This window comes from Wyeomyia smithii, chromosome 2 (assembly GCF_029784165.1).
Source record: "Wyeomyia smithii strain HCP4-BCI-WySm-NY-G18 chromosome 2, ASM2978416v1, whole genome shotgun sequence".
Classification (NCBI taxonomy): domain Eukaryota; kingdom Metazoa; phylum Arthropoda; class Insecta; order Diptera; family Culicidae; genus Wyeomyia; species Wyeomyia smithii.
The window spans coordinates 222839321-222864841 of NC_073695.1; the positions used below are offsets into that span (position 1 = coordinate 222839321).

A 25521-nucleotide genomic window follows, 5' to 3' on the forward strand; every position below is an offset into this window, starting at 1 on the left:
ACAATATCGGTCGATGATTCGATTCTCATGTTTGAAAGGAAAATCGCGCAGCGAAATCATAGAGCGTTTGGATGCTGTGTCAGGTAACTCTTCTTTTTCGATGGCGATTGTCATGAGCCAGCCACGCTCAGGTGCCTGGAAAACGACTTCCACGAAGAATAACGTAACCAAAATCCACGATCTCGTATTGGCAGACCGAAATAGACCGTAACCAAAATCCACGACAATTGAAGGTGCGCGAGATAGCTGAGCAAGTAGGCATCTCAAGAGATCGTCCTGTATGAAACAGTGGGCATGAGAGATGTCATCACGATGGGTGCCGCGTTTGCTCACTCCGGACAACAAGCGCAACTGTGAGACTGCTTCGGACCAGTGTTTAACGCTGTTTAAACGCAATCCGAAGGAGGTTCTGCATCGTTTAGTCGCCGACAACGAGACATGGATCCACTGGTACACAAGAGACAAAAGAACAGTGTACTTCACCCTGCGAACTTGCTCCGAAGAAAGCGAAGACTGGTTGAACGGCCGGGAAAGGAATGGCCACCGTTTTCTGGGATCCACGCGGTGTGATTTTCATCGACTGCCTGAAGATGGACAAAACTCTACTATGTCGAGTTATTCGATTCGATGTCGAATAAGAGAATAAAAACGACCCCATTTGAAGATAAAACAAGTGCTTTTCCACCATGACAACGCAACAGGTCGCACTTTCGTCATCGTCACGGTCAAATCAGTTGAATTGGGCTACAAACTGCTACCCCATCCATCGTACTCTCCAGATTTGGCTCCATGCGACTTTTTTCGTATCTGTCACTCGTCGAGTCGAGCAGAACTTTGAGTCGAAGAGAGATTATCTTTTATTGGAGACCACTTTTAGATGAGCACTTCTAGATGAGTTGAAGAAGATGGAAGATCGCTAGATAAAGTGTAGGAGCTAAAAAGAGACTATGTAGAAAAATAAATTGCAACTTTTCCAAAATTTTTAGATTTCTTTGCCGACTAGATACTTATCGGACCTCGTATATAAAAGTTTCCTACAACGTAGAACGCTTCAACGTCAAATAATTTCCAACATAATCTTTAATTTCAAGAATAAATATTCGCAAAAACGAGAGCAATTACTTCCAAAATAAGTCGTATTTTGTAAACATGATGAAAACAATACGTAGAATTTTCATTTGAATCAAAAAAAGCATCTTAGACAAGTATTAATAATAGTATAAATTTTTTTTTCGAAAAACTTCTGTTTAAACGTTAATTTCTCCTTAGTTTTACGAACAATTTAAAGAATTCGAAAGAAAACGTTTAAGTCAACTGTTTAATACTTTTTCGGTATATTCTCTCATTTTTTCTTAAGAATTTTCTTCGCATTCGTTGTTATTTTGAAAGAATTTGTAGTTTACCGTTTATTTCGCTTTTTTCTAAATTTGAATTTGATGCAATTTGAATTGTACCTCAGATATCGGCAAAGTTTCATGTGGATCGGAATTTTTTGGGACATAATCTCGATATTTGGAAAAAGTACAATCTTTCGATGTTAGCTTTTAGTAGAAGACAAAAGCGTTATTTCCCAAAAGTATAGAGTTTTTCTAATTTTATGTAGGCCTATGTTGTGCCTTCCACATAAATGTTGTGGCTTTAAAATATTCGGCGTAACTCGGTGCATCTATCAAAATGTCAAAAAGCTTTTATTTTGGATATTCCAATTAACGTGGATAGATCCACTACGTCAGTTGAAAAACAAAAGCTTTAGAAAAACAAAATCATTTTCACAAGTTCATTTTTAAAATCACTTACCTATTTGTTTACTGCCAGGAGTAAACCTGAAAAATATAAGAAAACATATGTTAGAGAGAATTCAGTTATGACATAATTAAAAAAATCGTAGAGAAGCCTGGAACCACGCCAAGGGTATGTAAAATTTGGCGTCTAATCGATATTGAATGAGAGGTTTATCTAGAAGAATTGGCTGGTGACCAATTAAAACGAATTCATTCATAGCACTAGCGGCAGCTGTGCCTAACGTTAATCGCCACAATTTCGGTGCCAAGTTTCTCTCGTTGATCATCTTTGTTTCTATTTCTTTATTATTCAAGGTCCACCAGCAGGACATATTGCTCGTTTTTTTATGACCAGCACATTAACGTCTAGGTTAGAAAATTAAAACTTAATTTAGCTTGCAACAACGATCGCACATTTTGATTCGGTCACACACTGCACGACCATTCCGTCAATTCATCATCATTAGCTATGTAAGTAATGTCGACGAATGCCCATAAAGACTTATTTTACTGTCTTTCAAGGTCTTCGAATGGCTTGTGCTGTCACAGTTCGACTTAGCATAGCTCTACGGCAGGCAGACACGCAACAACGCATAGAAGGGGCGTTTTATAAGTCTTGTTTTGATCGCATGGTGTCATAATAATTACCGCACTGCAGATGCTTCAACCCGGAACCGTTTAAGATCCACCAGTCTTCAAGAATGGCACGAAACCACGCAAAGGATAAAATCACACCGCAATCGTCAGGTCGATTGTAACAGTTGAAGCGCCTCTAGTAGGATATCCCAGAGCTTTTGAAAACAGCCAGCTTAAGACACACGAGTAAACGCCTTGTTTTGTTTTTTTTTTTTTTTTGCGCACAATAGATTACTTAAACAGGTGAATAGACTCTAGATCCCGGTTGCCGTTCCGATTCCTTGGTCGCTTCGCCAATGTGGCTATTAGTTTTCAGCCTTTGTTTGCCGTCCTGCCGTCGTTCGTGTCATAAATATCTTAATCAATTAACGTGGCAGCATAAATTTCGTAGAAGCTAGACTCGTCGCTGCATTGTGAAAGACACACACACACACCCGCGTGAAGACAATGGTCTCACGGTGGTGAATCACTTCTCGCGCCAGCTCTGCATCCTGATTTTTAATTTATCCGTGCGAATCGTAAAGATAGATTGTTATTGGCAATTCATAACTGCTTTGTTCATTGTTGGGAGCATGACTGCATGCGGTTATAGCTATTTTACGACACCTACTAGAGTGGATTTAGCAATTCTAGATGTTCTAATAAAATTAGGCATATGAATGAAAACAATAATACAAATTCCTTATTGCCACGTAAATGATCTACTAGTGCTAAAATAATATTTATCGTTCTAATTTTTCTGGTCGCTAAATTTTTGGTTAGCGATGTTTAGAGTAAAATAACCTTAATAACTGGAGAAAAGTTTTCTAATCGTAAATTTGCATTCTTGACTAGATAAAGCGTGTAACTCATCCTTCAAACGTTTATTGCTGTGTAATACAAAGATGGTGATAACAGTTAAAGCGGAATGAAATGGAACGCTTTTCCGGAGGGTTACCAAAAATGTGCGCAAGTAACCGTAACAGTTTCGGTTGCTTCTTTGCCGAGTTAGAACCGCTTCAGGAAACCGGAGTGATAAAATGCTGCAAATCCCCTTCTGGTCGCAGATCAAGCGGAAAGTTTTCTTATCCTTGATGCTTGGGTTGGTTGATTGAAACAATGGAGTTAATGGCTTTGCTTGAGGCTATTTATGCTTTTATCTCGGCGTGTGGCGCAGTAGGGCGATACCGAGATAGAAGACAGTATATGCTAATAACCCGCGGTTGAAAGTATTATCTTTTCACAGTAATTTGACAACCCGGGGACAGAAGGTATTAAAAAAGGTGTTTCCATCGTTTTTCGTCTTCAGTTCGTTGATTAGAAAACTTTGGGTGATGCGTAGTGCGCTGTGCTGAATCATAATTATTTCATTGTACGGAGTTAAAATTGAAACTGATATTTTATTTGTGTGATATTTCTGAGTATAAAGTTTCTGTCCAACTCACAAGAACCGTTTTGAACGAACCTCTTGGTCGCACTCTATTTGACGACCGACCTTCGGAATGATCTGTAACTTAACATTCAAACGATCCTATTCCACTTACTTAACGTGTGTGTTTATGTCACCACAAAGAGCGCTAGCAGACGGCGAGGAGAAATTGAAAACATCTGTATGCACATACAGTTCCATCTCGATAAATCAATCATTTTCTACTTTGCGCCAAAGTGACTGACGCTGGTGAATTAACTTAACTTATTTTAACGACAACTTTTCCTACGTCTGGTGAGTTCGAACGTCACTCCACGGCAACTTAGGGGTGATCACTTTATTTCATCAGTAGCTCGATATTTCTTCTAATACGACAGCTACAGTTCACGGTTGGACATATCTCCTCAGGGCACCCGTCCAATTTATTCGCAGAGCTATAAATATCAAGTACCCGGTCGGTCTACTCCACATCTCAACCTTACGGATGTTTGGATGTTTGCAGCTGGGTGTTTCATGAATGGAAGTGCGCACGATTTAGATTTCCACCGTATAGATTTTCATTCACGAATTTGCATGCTGCCTGACGAGAAGGAAGTGAATGAAAGTCATGAGTACAGACATCAGCACCCACCAGCAACGGGGGCGACAAAAATCGACGATGCGATGATGGACCATTAAGATAGAGCTCATGCACCTGATCCCAATACACAGCGCCGGCGACGAGCGATCCCGGGGACGCGCACATCCTGCAATAAATTTTCCGCTTTTCGGAAAATTGCCCGTTCAGAATGTGAATTTGTTTTTCATTTAGCGGATGTTTGCTCTAAATTGTAAATCGTGTGTGCGCTACTGCGTGTAGTCGAGAAAAAAGAACACGTCGTTTCACAGGATGGGAATTACCGGTTGCGAAGATTAAAGGAAACTGCCGGAATAATTGACCGCAGAAGTTCGGTTCGTTTGCAAATCGATCGAATGTTTAATCAGGTGGAGTGCCTTACAAATATTGTTATTGTCAATCGATATGTCGCAGTAGCTTGATGCATCGGGTTTGCACAAAACAACGCTGTACATTCATAACTGTTGTAATAATCGATACAATATTTTAAATAAAAAAAAAACTGGTGACCAAGCTACTGACATACTGTTGCGGTAGTTTTTTGTAACGTGTAATATTTTGTGTTATTGCGAAATGGAGAATCACATCGGAGCTGAGTGCTCTAATAACAGAAATTGAATTAGACCTAGATTAAGGTGTTTTTGTCTTCATAAAGTTTGCTTAATTAAGAATCTGGAAATATTTTCAGTTTTCGAGCAGCGCCCCTAGTGGTCGGATTTGAAATGTTTTGACAGATCTTTGTTTGGAAGCTTTTTGCCTTTCAGTGCTGGGAGTTTTATTTTGATATGTGAAGTTTGAAGAAAATTGTGCTAAATTGAAGACGAAAGAAGAGCGAAAACCCGGCATGGTCCGCTCAAAAATCGCAAAAATACTGAAATTTCAAATCAGCGGTGTATGATGTACTAAGAAGTTTTCGAGACCGGATGACCGTGGCTCGAAAGAATCAAAATAAGCGTTGCAGGAGAACATACGATCAGTAGCTGAACTAAGTGGTACTGAGAGCAAACAAATATGGCCAAAAAATGTGGTGCTAATACAGTACAATCCGAAGGATCCATCCAGGACGTCTAAGCAAAACCTTGTAGCTGAAACACGCGCTCTGAAATTTTTAAAATTTTATCTCACCACAACACGGGATGATGTCCCAGTCAAGTTCAAGTTTGTTTTCGCTGATAAATTTACACGGAAACTAATGATCTGGCATGGAATTCACTACTGTGTTGGGATAGCTTTGATTTTCATCACTAATAAGACAATGGACTCAACTATACAACCAAGGCGAGTTTTACCGTTTGTTAAGGCACATAAGGGTCTTGTTAAGTTTTGGCCGAATTTGGCGAGCTGCTACTACAGCCGGGAGCTCAATTCAATGGTACCGTGACAACAACGTGCATTTCATCACGAAGAATATCAACCCACCCAATCTCCCCTGATTCCGTCCGATCGAAAAGTACTGGGCAATAATCAAGAAGAAAATGATGAAGACTGAAAAGGTTATGCGGGATGTTGCGAGATGACGAAAATTTGGAACGAATAACCCGCCAAGGTGGACCAGGTGAGTGTGTGCAAAAAACGATGGCACGAATTCCGAAGAAAAGCTTGCGATTTTATCTGACGAGTGACGGAATATTTTTTTAATCTTTTTCTTTGAAAGTACAAAAAAATACATTCATTTTGACTAAAAATTCCATTTTTCTTTAAAATGTTTCACCACGTCGTGGAGCAGTACAGAATAAAACTTGGAAAATCGAGAGAAAATCCGGATCAGAGTTGGCTTAAGTGCTATAAATGCCAAAACCCACAGTATTCAGTGTTTCGAAGGGTTGTCTCAGTTGTGGAAAGATGGTGAAGAATTAAAGAAAACCGGATCTAGGGACCGAGAACTGAGAAGTAAGATATTGAGGTGCGGTAAGTTCAATTATGGCATCTCCAACCAGGATATAGCTAGAAGATACGATGCCAACATTTTATACGTCCAGCCTAACTTTTGGCCAGGCTCAACAGTAACGTGTCAGATACCGACAAATCGCTTTAAAATTTGTCATAACTTTGTAAAATTTTGTAACATTAAATTGTAATAATATAGTAAAACCATGCTCCTACAAGTTCATTAAGCAGACAATGCACAGTGGTCCAGGAATGCAATCTAGCGGAACAAAATTAATAACTTCGGATCGTGTTGGTTTTTTGAGATAGTGATTTCGGCAATGTTTATTAGAATGAAAATATTTGTACTAAACGAGTACTAAATTAGTACTAATTTTTTTGTCTTCATTTTTTCAATTTAGAAGGATGGTTTCTTCTACAAAGTTGTTCATTAGCCAATAATATGAAAGTCTTCCAAAGTCACAACTATTCAAAAATGCATCGTGTATGAGATATTGATTTTTTTGGACAAAATGGACAAAAAACTGTTATTTTCATTTTATTTTATTTTTCTAAGTGTACTAACAAACTTTATGAGTTTCTAATCATAAATCCTTTAAACTTTGATCTTCGCCGCAGAATTAGGATGGCTATGGCATGTACTTTTTGAGATATATAAAAGAAACTAATTCTTTTGATTTTCTTAAAAATGTCATATCTCCGTTAGCGCACGGAAGCCTGAAACTCTCAGGGCTGAAAGAATATTAAACTAGGTGTCTGCAGGCAAAATTTCAGCCCGGAACTCCTTGGAGCTTTTACTCTGTAAGCAATTTTGTAAAATTCTTCAAAATTAGTAAAAAGTGCCATTTTGTTTCCGATATTATGCCCAATGTCTTCGGAGATGTTAAAGAGAATTAAATATGAAATATTTTGGTTTAAAAATATTTAGTTCAATATTTAAAATTAACTGTTCAGGTGTTATGAAATGATTTTTCAATCAAATAGGATATTTTTTAAGATACTTATCAATAACATAGAGAGATCATTGTTCAAAACTGATTTGTTCCTATTCCGCTTCATTTCTCTATACATTAAAAAAAAAAAAACATCTCCAAAATCCAGTTCCATCTACTGTAAGATTTTGAACTTCGCTTGGAAGATCATCAATTGAATGGTCTTCTGTTCAGTGATTTAGAGAAATTATCGGGTCATATATGAGTAAAAGGCATTTGCAAATATCTTCCATGTTCACTAGGCGGTTGAATTTTCTTGAGTGAAATTCTCGATAATTTATGACGGATTTATTCCGTGCCTCTTGAACTTCTTCTGACATTATACCAGTAGGCATAATACAATGCCTGGTGATAGATGTACCGTACATTAATAGTCTGTGAATTGTCGATGAAAACGGGTAAAAAGAATACAACTCAATTATGCGTTATTGATTAGCATCTTAAAAAGTATCCTATTTGAAAAAAGTAGGAGGTTGTATCCAAGACACGACCGCATAACTGACGTCGAACTACGCACACTATAAACAAATGCATTGTCGTAAGTGTTTCATAAATGAGTCATAAAGTCTACTAATGCTTGCTTTGTGCTGCCTCAACAGTGGTTCCCCTCTGTTGATACTGAAAACACGAGCTGTAAAAGCTGTTTCACATTGAGTAAATTAGACGGTCGCTACAGATTAAATTTGCTAGTATCCAGCACAAATTGCTCGCTTGAGTTGTCAAAAAATTATTAACCTTCAAATACTTGTTTATTTGCCTTGAGAAAGGCATTTTGCTGCTCAAAATTGGATTTGCTGATGGCAACCTTTATGCTGCCTCAGTAGTGGGGCAAAGACGACACACGCTGAGAAGTGAGAAGAACCGCGTTGCTCCTGAGACATGGTGACCAACCACAGGGCAAGTGATTTGTTTGATTCTCAAAGGTAGCCACAGGCGCAACCCGCTGCTATCCACTGCAATCCGCTGTTACTGCTGAGTGCTGATATCTGCTGCTACTGCGAAGGTTGCTACGAAATAGGCCACGTTTTTCTGTTTAGTTTTACCGTTCACTAATATGTTTTAGACCAATTATTCCACAATTCGCATTTGATTTTTGTATACAGAGAATTAACACCGATGGCGCTCTCACACACGCAACGATTTTAACCCGTATCGTGTTGCGGTTCGTAACATCGAGCGATTTCGTTTGCTCGCTGTTGCGTGTTGCATCATGTTGCAACTGAGCAGCTGAGAGACAAGAAAATTCTGGTCATGTTGATTGATTGAATCGACTTCAATTTATTCCAGTAAAGTCGAATTAATCACCTTTTTTAAGGCGTTCTAACAGACAGGGCAGTTTGTTGTTCAAAATCGGTTATGCTGATCGTAGCCTTTGTGCTGCCCAACAGTGAAGGGATTAGGTAAATGAATAAAGTAAATTTTTGATCGCAATAGAATTTGATTGCCAGGATCCACCACAGAATGCTTGTGTTACTGCCAAAAAATTATTAACCTTCAATTACTTGTTTATTTGCCTTGAGAAAGGCATTTTACTGTTCAAAATCTGTAAAAGCTGTTTTCGAATACAGTAAATAAGACGGCCGCGACCAATTGTGTTTACTTGGATTCAGCACAGAATGTGCTGTTGTCAAGATAAAGCAAAACATTATTGCCGAAGCCCTTAACTGGCATATCGAGACGTTTGGTGCTACCTCGCTGCTGCTCAGATACGTGATGTGATTTGTTCACTGGCGCAACCCGCAGCTGCTACTTCTGCAATTCACTACGATGCGGCTAACTAGTTATATTATTCTGTCGACTTTTTTAGGGAAAGGCAGCAAGCAACCATTAAGAGGACGTAATTTTCATTTCAACAAGGCTTGACAATTTTCAATAATACAATAGTTCGCATAATCAATCAACACTTTTCTACATTTGGGTGGATGCGTGTATAATCTTCCAATAAATTGCTGCAAAAATCAAGGAAATCGGTTGAAAACAGACCGATTTATAAGCATTTAAAAAGGGACATTTTTCGTCCCCTTTTCGGAAATAGTTTTCCTATTTACATCCCTATGTGGTAGACTAAAGAAAAACGTAGTTCTACGTCAAAAAGCATTTCACAAGACTTCATTAGTTCATTGTAAATATTGAACTAATTATTTTTTACTTTTTACCAAAAAGAGTTCATGTTTAATTCTCTTTAACATCTCCGTAGACATTGGGTATAATATTGGAAACAAAATGGCACGTTTATTCCTAATTTTGTAGAGTTTTACGAAATTACTTACAGAATAAAAGCTCCAAGGAGTTCCGGGCTGAAATTTTGTCTACAGACACCTAGTTTAATATTCTTTCAGCTCTGAGAGTTTCAGGTTGCGCTTTTGTGCGCTAATTGAAATATGACATTTGGAAAAAATCATCGAAATTTTAGTTTTTTTTAGATATCTTAAAAGCTAGACGCCATAGGCATCCTATTTCTGCGGCAAAGATCAAAGTTCAAAGGATTTATGATTAGAAACTCATAAAGTTTGTTAGTACACTTAGAAAAATAAAAATAAAATGAAAATAACAGTTTTTTGTCCATTTTGTCCAAAAAAATTAATATCTCATACACGATGCATTCTTGAATAGTTGTGACTTTGGAAGACTTTCATATTATTGGCTAATGAACAACTTTGTAGAAGAAACCATCCTAGAAGGAAAATATGAAGACAAAAAAAATTAGTACTAATTTAGTACTCGTTTAGTACAAATATTTTCATACAATAATATTTCTTGAATATTCTAATAAACATCTAAACAACAACTAATCTCAAAAAACCAACACGATCCGGAGTTATTAATTTTGTTCCGCTAGATTGCATTCCTGGACCACTGTGCAATGTGTGCAGTAGGGAAAGCGAAAATCTGCAATCTGTCAAGTAGTTATCGAAATGGTTTTCAAGCAAGAAGTGCCAGCCCCACAGGTGGATCGTGAAACAGTTGAGAAGCGACAATTAAACCGTGTTCCGTGTGGTAAAATCGTTCAAACAGGGCGGAAGAAAAGCGAAGACGATTGAAGACAAGGAAAGTGAGGAGTTACTTCAAGCGTAATCCGAACCTTTCGATACAAGACGTGACCAAGAAGGTCAGTTCTCCTGACTGGTTCATCCAGCAGGCAATAAAGCGGACCGAATTTCTTGGCGACCGGAAGTCGCCTAACTAAACCGATAAACAGAATGCGGTGTCCACATCCCGCGCCAGGAAGCTGTACCGCGAGCCAAAATGCATTAAAAACTAAGATTCCAGAAAGGATCAGAATCAGCTGTTCGACGAAGCTTTGTGAGGATGCCAGAACAAGAGCGTTATCTGGTATTCATGTCGACTTTTCGGATGCATCTCTTGATTCTACTAATGAACTATTCACAGCTCCTTGCTTTCCAGTTGTTTTTGTACACCAAGGAACTCAAAATCTCGAAGAAATCATCGATTGGCTGACGGTGAAAAGATTCGTTGGGTTGCGTATTTGGGGTACAAATGGAGTCGAGTGGTTGTTCAAGAACGTTCGTGTATTTTTGACGTAATGTGATGATGTTTTATCCGGTCAAAACACATACCTTTCATCGATATGGTGTATTTTAAAGAAATATGCAGAATCTTGTTCAAACACTCGTTCTGGATTGATAGTCAAACCACTAGGCTTGAACCATGATTTAGATGAAAAGAAAAAAGTCCTATTTTGTCCAATATCCTGGCTGGTCTTACACTACCTTCCTGGGGTATGATTGTTGAGGTTTGCGGGAAATTATTCGCAGTCGAAACCGGAAGATTTTTGTGCAGCTCGGTAAGAACTGTGCAAAGTGCTTGCGCAACGCTTCCTTTTTCGATGCCATTTTGAATACAACTGTGCATGCACAAACAAAACGAAAAATACTGGTATGAGGAGGAGAGAGAGCTTTCAAACAAATATTCTCATTCCTCTCTGAGCGTGTTTGTTGAGCACCTCAAAAAAAGAAAAAATTTAGTTGTCACCCGTCATATCAAAGCGGACGCCAAGCGCCATCCGTGGTCTGGAGTTTCTCGTCGGTACGTCTTGCCTAGATGTTCTGGGGAAGTTCAAGACGAAGAAGGTCGACAAACTTCTCAATAAGTACTTGGTATGATAAGCGATCTGCGGGTGTTGCAAATTTACATAACGACCGGCACCACCAACGCCAACGGTCAAACAAACAGGGTACAACCATTCATCGTTGGGTAGGTGCACACCATGTGCATTATGTGTATTGGTATTGGTGTCAGTTTTAGCCTCATATATAGGCTAACCGGAGCGCATGGTTTCGACTAGCAGACATTTGTTGTTTGTTTACCGCGCACGATGAAGGAATACCGCAACGTCGCACAGTGGGGCCATTTGAAAAAAAAGGTCAAAAATCTTTTCTCACTTTTCCTCACATTTGGGTGGTTTGATGTCTCCAAAAGAGTTGTTTACAATACTGATAAGAATAATCTGATATTTTAATTTATTTGCTTAGGCCGTTACAAATTTTATTTTCATTTTATGTCACCCCGCCCCTCCGTTCAAAAATCTTGAATATTGGAAGGGGAAGAAAAAAAAAGCTCAAACCGTTTTGTTCATTTCATTGGTTTTCCGACAGCATAAGTGCTTAATTTAGCAACAAACAAGTCAGGTGACAGCGAGAGTGTCGTCGAAAGACAAACGAAATAAATAATAATAATAATAAAGTGTTATTTTTCAACATTTATTTGAGTGCAAGTTACAAACGTCATAACTTGCACACAAACTTTGATCGAAGATATTTCTTTTTTTTCGTCTCGGTGTTATTTATTTTTTCTGCTAACTTTGATAACCTTGGACATTAAAAGAATTCGAAATTTATATCAGCCTTATCAGGTATTAGACTTAGAAAAATTAGCTTTTTTACTTTACGAGACATCCTATTTTTATCTTCAGCAAAGTTGTAGAGCTATTGATTTCATGAAACTTTGTCGAAGACACAAAATTCCTAGGTCTTATCTCTGAAGAGATATGACTGTTTTTCTTGAAAGACTACCTTAGAACTTTTTTCACTTAAGTTATATCTTAACTACTTCTGATCAATTTGAAATGTTCTAAAAAGTTTTAGATATGTTTTTCCTTCATTTTAGACCGTTCAACAATTGTCCAACCAAGACCCAAATCTTGGTTTCAGATAATAACAAAATACAAATCTTTCTCAAAAAGAAGTTAATTGTTAATTCTGTTGAGCCAACTCCGAGATAGAGCGATTTTAAGGTAAAATTTTGTCAATTTTTAAAATCAAGCTATTTAAAATTGTGTATGCTTGTGAGGTATTACTCAACGTCTTTTATCTAGGCATACTTTGAGGTACGCGTGCACATATTCTTCTAAATCGGGACTGTTCGGAACCTTCGCATTTTCATAGCCTAGCATACCCCCGCCCCACATAAACCCACGGCGCCGCGACGGTGAAGGTTCGGGGACGTATCCAGGCGTGGTAAGCTCCCACTGATGTTTATCGAGAAAAAACCGCCAAAACCAACGCCACATGCTATAAGGCCGATGTTATGTAATAGGACGGTACACCAGTCCCCACGGTGAATATCCTCCAAGCAAGGAGTCGGGAGAATTTGACTAATTTTTTCGATAAGACTTTCTGGCCTCGCAGCTTCCCGGACTGTAATCCCCTGGACTTTATGGTATGATCGTAGGGTGGCGGCGAAAAGGGTCATGTCGAATTCTTAAAAAAATCCGACCATGTACATTTTGTTTATTGGCCTAAATATGACCAGTGCAAACTTTCATTGCAATCGAACATGATTCAGGGGTGCCTTAAAGCCTTCAAAATTGTCTTTTTGACACTCGAAAATCTGCCAAGAAGGGAGTACATGAGATTGGGAGATAGATTTTTTCATACGAAATAACTTAAAAATACATAAAACGTCGAGATCTGATGTTATCTCGCAAATAAAACGTGGCTATAATCTTTAATCTTTCCTGGTTTGAGCTCTTGAAATCATCTTTTTATTTTGTCGACCAGTGTAATTTTCGGTCAAAAATCGACTTTCTGTGACTTCGTTTTTGGGTAACCGAGAGCCTAATATGGAAAATTTTAAAATTGACTTTTGAAATGTAAATGAAAAAAAAAATGCTGCTATTTACAAAAAAAAAATTAAAAAATTTGAAATGCTGCCATTTACATGTGCCACATGTAAATTATTATAACGTTTATGAGGCATCTCGTACTTGATTTCTATTAGGGTGGTGTTTCATGAAAAAATCTCTTATTAGCTTTTCGAGGGTCAAAATATCACAATTTTGTGCGCTTTGAGGCACTCCTAAATCATGTCCGACTGAGCTGAAATTTTGCGAAGGTAATTTTTTAGGACAATAAACAAAATGTACATGGTCGGTTTTAAAATTTCGATGATGAAATTTTTTCCATACAGTCATTGTCACCCTTATGATTGCACATGCTGGACCAAGCAGATCAAACATAAAGTGAACCCCTTGGACCAACTCAAGAAGCTCATTTTCAAGATCAATCAAAAATATCTTAAGGAGAATATCTTGTATTTACATTTTACATTTTTTTACACATTTTTGAAATGTATTCGAACTTTTTGAACACCCTGTATAGAGAAAAGTGACATTTTCCCCCACACCCTGGCAATCGTGTGTAGCCGTGCAGGGTTGTTTTGTTCCCCTCAAGCTGTGATTTGTCGAATCGCATTGTTTTGGCTTTCTGTCGTTTTTTGCTGATAACGATTGCGGATGACAGTAGGGTTTAGGTTTTGATAAAGGATTACATGTATGAACGTGTCGATGATCTTTTTGAATGACTTTATGCTGAGAATGGTTGTAGAAGGGAGCGATCTTGTCTTGGTAAGTGTTGCAATGTTGTTTCGCATTAGCATTGGGTAACTTTGATGCTTCAAGTATGATGCACACTTCGATTCAGTAAACACCTAGTACTTACTTTATGGAATTGTGTTGATTTATTTCAGCTCACTATGGACATTTGCCACTGATTTGTAACAGGGTTTCTTCATCTATTTTATTATCAGGGTACCTTTGCACATGTTCTTCCTTATGTTTATCGTAATTCTGTCATTATGTTTCTTGCATGTTCTATGATGACAAAATATTTCTGCTGTGGAAAGTATATCAACGAAATATTTCCTATTTCATTTTATAATTCGTTCTATTTATATTCATTATATGAGCATGATCGCATCGGAAAATTGGAACTGAAATAGTAGGAGGTTGCAACCAAGACACAACCGCATAATTGGTGCAGAACTACGCACACTGTCCATGCATCAATGAGTTATAAAGTCTACTCTTCTTTGCTCAAATCAAGAAACTCTTCAGTTTGCTGTTCAAAATTGAATATGATGCTGATCGCAACCTTTGTGCTGCCCCGTCAGTGGGGAAATAAGGCACTCTGACAATACACACTGTGAAAGCTGTTTTCACATTTAGTAAATGAAACAGCGGCAGCAGATTTGTATTACTAGGATTCAGGGCAAGTGATTTGTTTAAGCCGAAAGCAAATTTGGAAAGCCAGCTGATACCGGTGCAATCCGTTACTCTACGGCTAAGAAGGTATACTATTCTGTAAATTTTTTTAGGGAAAACCAGCAAGTGACCAATCAGAGGACGTAATTTTCGTTTCAACAAGGTTTGACAATTTTCAATAGTACAATAGTTCCCATAATCAAACAACATTTTTTCTGCATTTGGGCGGATGCATGTATAACTTTCCAATCTATTGCTGCAAGAATGAAGAAACTTTTTTGAAAACAAACCGGATTAGCATTTAAAACGGGACGCCCCTGTATGGTAGGCTAAATAAAAACGTGAAATTTGAAAATTTAAACTGTAGAAGGCAGCCAGCCGAGATCTCTTTTGCATGTACTAATACTATTTATATTGTGTTTTATAATTAATTATAATTTATCTCACATTATATGTACGTGATCGTATCTATACTGAATCTTGATCATAACCAGGGCCGGATTCAGATGCTGGGGGGCCCGAGGCAGATATTTTCGCGGGGCCCTCTTTTCTGATAAAATTAAATTATAAATTTTGAAATGACTCTACCCTTTGCTGAAAAGTGATGAGTAAAAAAAAGTCCCCACTTTGTCTTCACGTCGGGCCCAGGACTAGGGGGGCTCGTGTCGAAAGGCCCGGGGCATTTGCAAATCCGGGTCTGGTCATACATATACAAACATATATCCAAATGAATCCTGACGATGCACGGTAAGAAAAATGAGCACTTCCAGTCGTTCTTTCAATTGATTCATTGTGCATCTTGAGTGGCTCGGACCTATCACGGAGTAGCAATCACAGTCAGAATTAAACTAAGTTATAGTTTATGTTGGAATTCAATCAAGAATCGAAAAGTAATGACTTAGAATATGCTTCTCAATTCTCTAATTTTCAACATAACTTTAAGCTCTAGTTCACATGGCATATGAATTTATTGCATTTAATTCAAGCTTAGCAAAGATTAAAGGATAAAAATTCATTTCCCATTTGGTATACTTTTCTTATGTAGTTGCAAACCAGGATTTTAAAATAGCATCTGTGCACTATTCCGGTTCTAAAAAACACTGATATTGGATCTGGATTTAAAAAATTAAATATTCATATTAGGAAATATTCATATGAGGTGGTTTTTGGAATCTTGGAATTCGAGTAGCGTCTGGTTCCGGAAATACCCATATTGGATGATATTTGGCCTCATTTTCAGCTCTGAGTGGTCAAAATCTGTGTTCAAAAGAAAGTTAGACATATTTCAATCCTACAATAGTGCATTTTAAAATTCCAATTTTCTACGTTGGATACGTAACTAATTTTACAATAGATCACTGCAGAAATAAAGGACATTCACAGTAAACTAACCGAGTCATATGTATTTGAAATTGGAAAAAATTGATTACATGTTCCGAGTTCAGATGTTCATTTTACAGCCCAAAGAACCTTTCCCGAAGTCGTAGTTCTATGTCAAAACAATTTTTCTATTTAGCGCATTTGCAGAGAGTGAACAACAGAACAAGTTAACAAATTTGATTCATGGTAGGTTAAAGTATTACTGCTTATCCAGGCTCAGTCCTATTTCACGTACTGCGTAGAAAATGTGTCACACATATTCTAGTAAACTAAATATATTCCTTTTTTTCTCGAATAATAGTAATCAGAACTTTCCCTCAAATATGAATTGCAGTACGTGAAAAATTCTAGCTAATATAAGCAAACCGGATGAAACGAAATCAAAATCAAAAGTAAACAAAAGCTCCCAGTAATAATTTGCAAACGAAAGATCTGATAAATTGGAAAAGTACACTTTCCTGAAAACCCTTTTTTCCATCCTTTGTTAGTAACAAAACTTGCTGACTATACAATCTCCACCTGGCAATAAGGAAGTTTCAATAGCTGATGGGCAGATGGGAAAATTATGCGATTGCTGTGCCAACTGGAAGCGGTTCGCAAACGGTCCATCGGAACAGAAGCAAAAGACACGGTAACTGTACGAGCCTCGTGCCATAATAATGATTCAGATTGGAAAAGTTCTGGTCTACTTGGAGCGTAGCTGTAGCATCCTATATGTATATAAATAGTGCCCCGGTAGCAGTAGCCTCACGTATAGCCATGCGGTTGAGAATTATGGAGACTGTACGGACAGGCAAAAGTTATTCGCCTAGCGATGCTTTCCGAACCATCTTGAAAACATGAAAAATGCATTAAGTGCTGGGATACCGGTACCAAGCTGGAAGCAACCGTGGAATTTGCACAATGTGCTATCGGAATCAGCAGGGGAGTGATCATTGTTCACTGCAGAATGAGATATGATTTTGTACTACAAAACGATGACTCTCTTGGCTTGGTTAGATTTGTGGAAGCATCTTAGAGGGAACAAGTTTGATCGGATCGCGTGATGGTAGCTGTTCTAATCTCAGCTCTGATAATAATGCATTTCGTGAAAAAATGTTTTTAACCAACTGTGGGTTCGTAGCGGTTGAAAATTGTGGTAATTGGTAATAAATTACCACTGGACTTTTCACCGGCTGCGCCTTCTATCTATCTTTTAAAAGTTCTAATAATTTTCGCACCGCCAGAGCCATTTCGTTAGATAATATTTCTTTTCACCCCCAGCATCGGGACTTCACACCCACATTGGCTCTATCGTTAAACAGCAACTTTATTACCGCTAACCAGGCATAACGGCAGCTGGTAGATAAAGTTCGCTCCTCGGAGCATTCGCTGGGTGGTAGCAATGGCAATGTCATCATCTTTTAAGCATGCTGGGAAAAGTAGAATTGCACTTACTACACTGCAGCACAGTCTAATGGACACTTCAGGCAAAAATATTTACCCGCTGCAAAATAGCATCGTTATGTTCTTTTGCACTCCTACGCCCTAGGGAGAGCGTACTGTTACTCCCGGAAGAATAAATTATCTTCATAAAAAATACACAAAACAGTCAGCAAAGTTTGGTAGTTGTCTACAGTCACGTGTAAAAGGTGGTGCTGGGCAAGTAGATAACTTTCGAATAAAACATGACCATGAATTAAAATTCTTTCGAGTTAATTACTATCTTTGGACTGGTTTTCTATTTGAAGAACAGTGCTTAGCGGCGGTGTTAACATCGATACCTGGGATGAATAACAAATTTAAATTATTACTCGATTGACCTATATAACAGGTTCAGGATTATTTTAGAGATAGATTCGAAGTAAGCTATTAACTTTAGCGAGAACGGTTGAACTTTTTATTGCTATGAGAACGTTAAGTTCTATTGTTGCTCATTTTAACTTAATCAGTGGTGTGTAAAAACAATTTCCGCGTCTCTTATGTCTGCACTAATGATGAAAAATCTTCGATAAGATTAATTAATGCACATAAAAAATCAAGAACACCGCACTTCAAATTTGATGACGAGATGCCAGTGCTTTACATCCCGAATAGGTGTGCGTTCGATTCTAGCTGACTTTGGCGAAATTTTGTGATATCGACTATGGTGAAGGGGAGTTTTTGGTGTATAGCAGGTAGTCGTTACCTTGCGATTCTAAGGGGCGAAGGATATTTTTCAGGGAACTTGTTTGATACAGCAAGTAACAAATTAGATTGTCTATTTCAGACTCTTTGATAATGGTTTCAAGGAAATCGCGGTCTTGATTCTATTTAATAGATGTACAAAAACCGTGTTTGTCTTCGATTGGCCAATTTTTGAAATAAGACTATGAGACTAATAGTATACAAATGAAACTTTTACATAACCTCAAAGTGCAAAAATTAAGTCATTCTTGGTATCGATTAAAGGGACATTTATTCCATAAAGTTGGGTTTTTATTTCCATTCCACGGAAACACGAATGATGAATTCCATCCAATGCACAATATAGTGAACATTTTTATGTTAGCTCGACTGAGAGACTGGCAGCACTCTCTCACAATTTAATAAAACTTTTCGGGCCTCACTAAACTGAGCAGCTTTGCATACTTCATTTTTCAAAAAATTACATAGACTAATATTCGAAAAGGTCTGAAGTATTTTTTATAAATCGATATGTCTGAATAATGATAAGAGTTAGAGAAAAATTGTCATGCGATGACTTCTAGGATATTATCTGAATTTTCGGTTCAAAATAAATATTTTTCTAAAATACTTTTAAATGAAACTTAAGACATTTTTCTGTAAGTCATAATTTGACAACTTTTCTCTGACTCTTGTTACATTCTTCCATACGAAGTGACCACGAAAGAGCACAATCTTGACACCGACCATCATTGAATTGGGTTATAAGTTAGGGGATTATTCATCTAGTGTCACTGTGGGAAAATCCCAATTTTGGTGTCTATTGCAATACTCCCCACTCTGTGGGACTCGTCTTTTTGTTGCTTTTTTGTTCAAAACCCAATTTTTTCTTGCAATTCATAGAAATAAGATGTACGACAAATACTGACAAATGATTTTTAAAGAAAATGTTTAAGGAATCCAGAAAAAATCCAATTTTCGACCGGAAGTGTTGTCAGATAGATTATTTTTGTTTTTCAAAACTAAATCTGCATTTTTCGTCAAATGCAGCCTTTTTTATTTTAAATTTGATACAGGGCGGACTCGATTATCCGGAGACTCGATTATCCGGAAAACGATTATCCGGAATTTTAGACTCGATTATCCGGAATTTCATTTTTTTTGGTGTCCGTTTTCAATTTTTATTCCGAAATGTTGCCTTTACCATCCCTTCTGGCATATTTGTTACCATTTAAGTCACTTACGGCATGTTTGGGACATGTTCGAATTAGGTGAAAATAATCAATGTCCAATTTATTTTTTTTGCTTCGCATAATTTTTCCCATTTTCGCCTCAAAAATAACTTCTGGTTACGCCCCTGCACCATACAAGTAAAATGAAGAAAAGAAATATTTATTTTATGTTCGTTAATCGCAAAACTCGATTATCCGGAATGAAAAAAATTTTGATGTTCCGGATAATCGAGTCCGACCTGTAATTGTGATATTGTGATCTTTGGAAAAGTTCACGTGAGAAACAACTACCACCCCGAAGTAATCAGAGGCAATCTCGAGATAAACCTTTTCACGAAACCAGTTTTTAAATTCTCCATTGTTTATCAAACAATCATATTTATTAGAAAATGTCTGTCAACTCTCTAACCCAAAGAACAACCCGACAACAGATTTTTAGGATTGTCTATCAAGGAATCCAAATACATTTTTCCTCTTGTGCAGTAGTGTAGGAAGTTTTTTTTCTCTCGAGTATTTGCTAGCAATCTAACTTTTCAATTAAAAGTTATGGGTCTTCCTTCTTTTTTCTTTTACTCTTTGCACTTTCGTCGCTATTTTGTTTGATATTGTTTTATTCTTCGGTGATATTAAATTAAAAAAAAATTAACTTTTCTCGTCATGATGAAACGAAGAAATATGAATTTAAATTTAAAAAAAGCATACGTAACAACAATTTTTTTAATATATTTTTTATTTAGTTTTGCTTATTTAAAATGTTTCCGTAAAAACCAAAAAATAATTGATTGAATTAATTGAACAGGGGAAAAAATGTGGTCACATTGCTGCAAAAAAATATATTTATGGATTCTTAAATAACCAGAAAAATCTTAAAATTCATTTGTTTTGTTGCTCAGACATTTTCCAGTAAACATGAATAAATATTCCTCGATTATACGCACCCTCGATTTTATGTACTTCAATTTTCCGCACATTTTACCTTGATTTTAGGCACACTTTTTCAAAAACATTTTTAATTCCAATGTTTTTGGTTAAATTGTCCATAATGCAGGATTACTAGACTTCGTTCACAAATAAAAAGCTGTCGGCGTTAGTTTGTGGGCAAACAAAATGTGTGGGTCACACACATACTCAAACACACACGTACGTACACACACGCACATACACGAACATACACGCACATACGCACACATACACACGCACACACGAAAACACACGAAAACACATGCACACGCATAGACACACAAGTAATTACCTTCTTCGAACACTTCCCCTCTTATGTCTGTCTCTTTTTCGGACCTTGAAATTTTTTCGTATGCATTTTTTCGTATGCATTGGATTGGATTTGGATTGGATTGGATTTGGATTGGATTTGGATTGGATTTGGATTGGATTTGGATTGGATTTGGATTGGATTTGGATTGGATTTGGATTGGATTTGGATTGGATTTGGATTGGATTTGGATTGGATTTGGATTGGATTTGGATTGGATTTGGATTGAATATGGATTTGTACTCTATTAAAATTGAACTTGGATTGGATTAAAATTAGATTTGGTTTGGATTTGAAATGAATTTGAACTGTAATTATGTTGGATTTTCATTGAATATTGGATTTGGGTTGGCTTTGGATTGGATTTCGATTAGATTTGGTTTGGAATTGGATTTGGATGGGATTTGGATTGAATTTGGATTGGATTTGGATTAGATTTGGATTTGATTTGGATTGGATTTGGATTGGATTTGGATTGGATTTGGATTTGGATTGAATTTGGATTTGAATTAGGATTGGATTTGGATTGGATCAATGATTGGATTTGGATTGGATTTGGATTGGATTTGGATTGGATTTGGATTGGATTTGGATTGGATTTGGATTGGATTTGGATTGGATTTGGATTTGTATTTGGATTAGGATTGGATTTGGATTGGATTTGTAGTGGATTTGTATTGGATTTGTATTGGATTTGGATTGGATTTGGATTGGATCTGGATTGGATTTGGATTGGATTTAGATTGGATTTGGATTGGATTTGGATTGGATTTGGATTGGATCTGGATTGGATCTGGATTGGATTTGGATTGGATTTGGATTGGATTTGGATTGGATTTGGATTAGATTTGGATTGGATTTGGATTGGATTTGGATTGAATTTGGATTGGATTTGGATTGGATTTGGATTGGATTTAGATTGGATTTGAATTGGATTTGGATTGGATTTGGATTGGATTTGGATTGAATATGGATTTGTACTCTATTAAAATTGAACTTGGATTGGATTAAAATTAGATTTGGTTTGGATTTGAAATGAATTTGAACTGTAATTATGTTGGATTTTCATTGAATATTGTCGGAAATGCGATTGTACTTGGGTTGAATTTTAATTGGGTTTGGATTTGATTTGATTTGATTTAAATTGAATTTAAAATAAATTTGAATTGTATTTGGATTGAATTTTGGCTGAAGACGGGATTTAGAAAGAATTCCGAAAGGATTTTGAAAGATTTCGAATAGGATTTTAATTGGATTCGGATTGGATTGAATGGAGTTGAATTTTAGTCGATTTTGGCTTTGATTTTGATTTTAATTGGATTGGCTTACAATTTGGATTAGATTTCAATTGTATTCGAAGTGGTATTAGATTGTAGTTTCATTGAATTTTGTTCAAAGTTTGGTTTGATCTGGATGTAATTTGAATTGGATATGGATTGGATTGCATTGGATTAGATTGAATCTGGATTTGGATTTGAATTTGAAATAAATTTGTGTTGCAATTTGATTTGATTTTTATTGGATTTTAGTTGAAATTGAAATGGATTTCCATTCAGTTTTGTTTGGAATTCGATTGGCTTTAGATTATTATAAAAGATTGAATAATAATAAAGAATGAATTTTAACTGAATACTGTTTGGAATTCAACTGGATTCGGATTGAATTTGAATTTGAATTCGATTTGGATTAAATTGGATTGGATTAGAATTTGAATTTGGATTCGATGGGTTTGGAATTCGGTTTGATTTGGATTGGATAACGATTTGGAATTGAATGCGATTGGAATTAGATTTGATTTGGATGGGTATGAATTGAATTTAGGTTGGATTTGGATTGGGTTAAAAATAGATTTGATTTGGATATCAATTAGATTTATATTAAAATTTGAGGGGTTTTAACCCTCTAGTGCCAATGCCGGCTTTAGATGATCTTCCGTTGAACCTCTAAAAAGTTTCAATCAATACTTAAAAGATGTTCATAAAAATTTACAGTGAATTTTTCGAAGTCCGTCTGAAAATTAATTTGGGCACTAGAGGGTTAATTGGTCTTGCATTGAATTATGGCTTAATTTTGATTGGATTTGGGTGAAATTTGGGTTGGATATAGATTAAATTTGAATCGGTTTTGGATAAGATTTCATTTGGAATTAAATTAAAATTATATAGGATATTCATTAAGCTAAAATTAAATTTGGATTGAATTTAGATTGGACGTGAATTGGATTTTGATTAGACTTGAGCTGAAATTTTATAAGATTTGTCAAGGTCAAGGATTGGATTTGTTTTTGGTTTGAGTACCAAGATTTGAAATTAAGGCTTTCATTTTAATGCAGAAGGCCAAATTATTGGCCAAAATTCCAGTTAACTTCTTCTTTTCAATTAAAATTCAAATAAAATCCGATGTAGCTTTAGCATAATTCTTCACACGAAATCTTATTTTTCATCTGCGAAAGTTAATGAAGTTTAACCATAGCCATGAAGCATGCAATGCGATGAGAACTAAGTTCAAAAAATCCTCATTACCAGTGTCTTTAATCATATCCAATTACGTGAACACATAGGCATACATAATGAAAATAATGCAACCAACCGACGACAACGAAAATATAATTAAGTGGAAATGGTTGTGATCTGTATCCGTGTAACAGTACCCGAGGGCTTTTTTTCTGCAAAACGAACCAAGAGATGTTCTGGTTTAACTCCACTTCAACCGGCCATGTTGCTGGTGTGCAAGCCTTTCAGGCCGGTGCCATGAATGCACGAGTCCCCCCTCGAGCATTCGACGAGCCGGAGATAGAAAATGAAGCCTTGTTGACAATTATGTCCATTTCACAGGTGGGATCCGTCGGGTTGGGTTCAGTGGTGGAGTTTGCAACTCTTCGTCGGATCATCGTTGGCCGCTGGCTGGCCGGACGGCGACAACAACTTGGGCGACCCTTGTGCTCTTGAACATTTCAGTGGCAAACTAACCGGCAGCGGCGGCAAACCAGGAGACAACGGACAGACGGATTTAAATTTAATGGACTTGTTATTTCACCTCTGTAACGCATTGGATGTACCACGGTTTATTGCAAATGCTGAAACTTGTTCGCTTGTTGTGTTGTTGCTTGAGGTGTTTAGTTGCTTGTAAGTGTGCAAGGCAGTGTCAGGATAGAGTGGCTGCTAGACGCCGGGTTGTGTCACGATGATGTACACACGGTATCATGGTCCACCGGGTATAGACGATACAATATAATAAAATTGAAATGTAATCGAATTTTAGCGAGACTCATCCTCGTCCGGTCGTCTTATGCAAGGCCGCTGCCACCGCCGGAGCAGCTTAGTGTGTGCTCTTCTAAACGACCCGGGGGGTTGCCTGCCAGTGGGGTGACCTTTTCCGATGCGGTCTCGTAACAACTCTATGAATAGTGCTGCTTTTGTGGGCCGTATCGGTGTTCGGCTAGGATAGAGTAATTATTTCAGTGATAATATCGTGTTTGTTCATTTGCCACAATGTGTTAACTACCTTTCAGTGATGAATATTGAATCTAGATTGTACATTTGTCCTTTTTTTCACAGAGAAAAAAATTGTTTCAAAAAGATGAATGAAAACGTATTGGTATGAAAAAGTATTAAGCAAATTTTAATGTTGTTTTTGTTGTGAACCGGCTCAACAGCATTTAGTAAAAACCCAATCTGAATACCGGTGGCGCCTGTTGCGTGCACTTTTCGCGACGGGTCCCCAATAGTGGAAGTCCTTGAAAGTAGGCTTCTATCACAGTCCATGATACCTACCGTGCGCATCTCTCTCGTCCGGTCTCTATCGCGCCTCGGAAAGCATCTGTGTTTCGATGTGCTGCTGCGCACCCCGTACAACTGGTCTGTCCGACGGGAGAACAAAAACTTGTTTGGAAACAGGTAAACATTTCATGATATATCTCATACAGCTCGAAATGTCAGCAAAAAGCATCTGAATACAGACATTACATGCCCCGAACGCAGGCAGCAGACACAGTGTTGAGGATCGCCAAATCACCAAGATCGATAGCTGAATCGAGGCAGCCGTGTGTGAAGCCGGGCGGAAATTTCCGGAGGCTGCGTCTGTTATAAGTCACGCGCCATAATTCTGTTCGCATCTCAGGTGATGGTGCGAGGGTCCCGCTCGCAAACGCGCACATCGTTGCAGTCGATTTTTTTTTCATGACAGGTTCAAATGGACCACCTCCGGTTTGGTTTGGTAAACCAAACAGATGGATGAGCAAAAGTAAATCCCACGATACCGGTATCGTTGATGGCATTTTAAAATGTTGAGCTCGTATTCAAGCAAGTTAATGTTAACCAAAATTATTTTTTAAAAATATGTGAATTAAAGAAATTAAATCGAAGGCCCACCGACCACTTCGAATTCTGTATAGCACGCACGATGAGCCACACGTGTAGACAGGTGAAGGTTAATTGGTTCAGAAAAGCCACTGACTGATTGTAGCGTTAGTCCTGAGTGAAGAGCAAAATATTCGACACGGGAACAAATAAATGTGTTTTTTGTCAAAACGGTTGATGTTTACTCACATGTCGTGCGAGAGTCGAAGTGGAGGAGCTGACGTTTGAGAAAAACGTTTTATGTCGAAAGCAGGCAACTTGACTTTGGCAATGAGGAACGCAGCAGGTGATATTACGTTATACGTAGTCACCAAA

At 37.4% G+C, this 25521-nt stretch overlaps 1 protein-coding gene across 2 annotated transcripts in view; it reads right to left on the minus strand.

The window, feature by feature from the left end:
• Positions 1-25521, minus strand: part of LOC129721052 (mucin-2-like) — a 234436-nt gene that overhangs the window by 67491 nt on the left and 141424 nt on the right. For both annotated transcript variants that reach the window (XM_055673154.1, XM_055673153.1), the window contains one exon: positions 1798-1823. The gene's annotated coding sequence lies outside the window, so the exon portion shown is untranslated. The remainder of the gene's footprint in view (positions 1-1797; positions 1824-25521) is intronic.